Source organism: Bison bison, unplaced genomic scaffold (genome assembly GCF_000754665.1).
Source record: "Bison bison bison isolate TAMUID 2011002044 unplaced genomic scaffold, Bison_UMD1.0 scf7180017864469, whole genome shotgun sequence".
NCBI lineage: Eukaryota > Metazoa > Chordata > Mammalia > Artiodactyla > Bovidae > Bison > Bison bison.
In genome coordinates this window covers 3,681,475-3,681,930 of record NW_011495030.1, presented here as the reverse complement: position 1 = coordinate 3,681,930, position 456 = coordinate 3,681,475, and the positions used below count along the sequence as shown (strand labels likewise).

At 42.8% G+C, this 456-nt stretch overlaps 1 pseudogene across 1 annotated transcript; it reads right to left on the bottom strand.

Annotated features, from left to right (window-relative positions):
- Nucleotides 1-6: 6 nt before the first annotated feature.
- Nucleotides 7-450, bottom strand: LOC105003481 (annotated as a pseudogene). The gene has a single exon (XR_827109.1). The product of XR_827109.1 is annotated as an N-alpha-acetyltransferase 50 pseudogene (transcript).
- Nucleotides 451-456: the final 6 nt, after the last annotated feature.

Below are 456 nucleotides of genomic sequence, written 5' to 3'. Positions count from 1 at the left end.
GACAAGCAAGTGCAAGAAAGTTCATCTGTAATTTGTTCAGTTGTCTGTCTTTTGCACATCTGCGTTCTGGCCAGAAGGGACCTTGAGGTTTTTCTGCAACACGTGAGCATCTGCGGGCTCTATCCTCTTATAGTAGTTCTTCTTTGTCTCAATAATCTCAAAGCCAAACTTTCTGTAGAAGTCAATTGCAGACTCATTGCTGATCTGGACATGCAGATAGATGTTGTCAAAAGTGCCATCTTTTTCACAGATGTTTAAGACATGATTTAACATTTTAGTTCCAATTCCTAGCCTTCGGTATGGCGCCAGACAGCCTAGTGTCATGATGTAAAGTCGCTTCTGATTCTGTGAATGATCCACCCTACAGCACACTGCACCCACTGCGGTATCATTGAAGTAGGCAAGTTTTGCTAGTTCGCCAACCTCCAACACATCCTTGTAGAACTTGTCATTGTA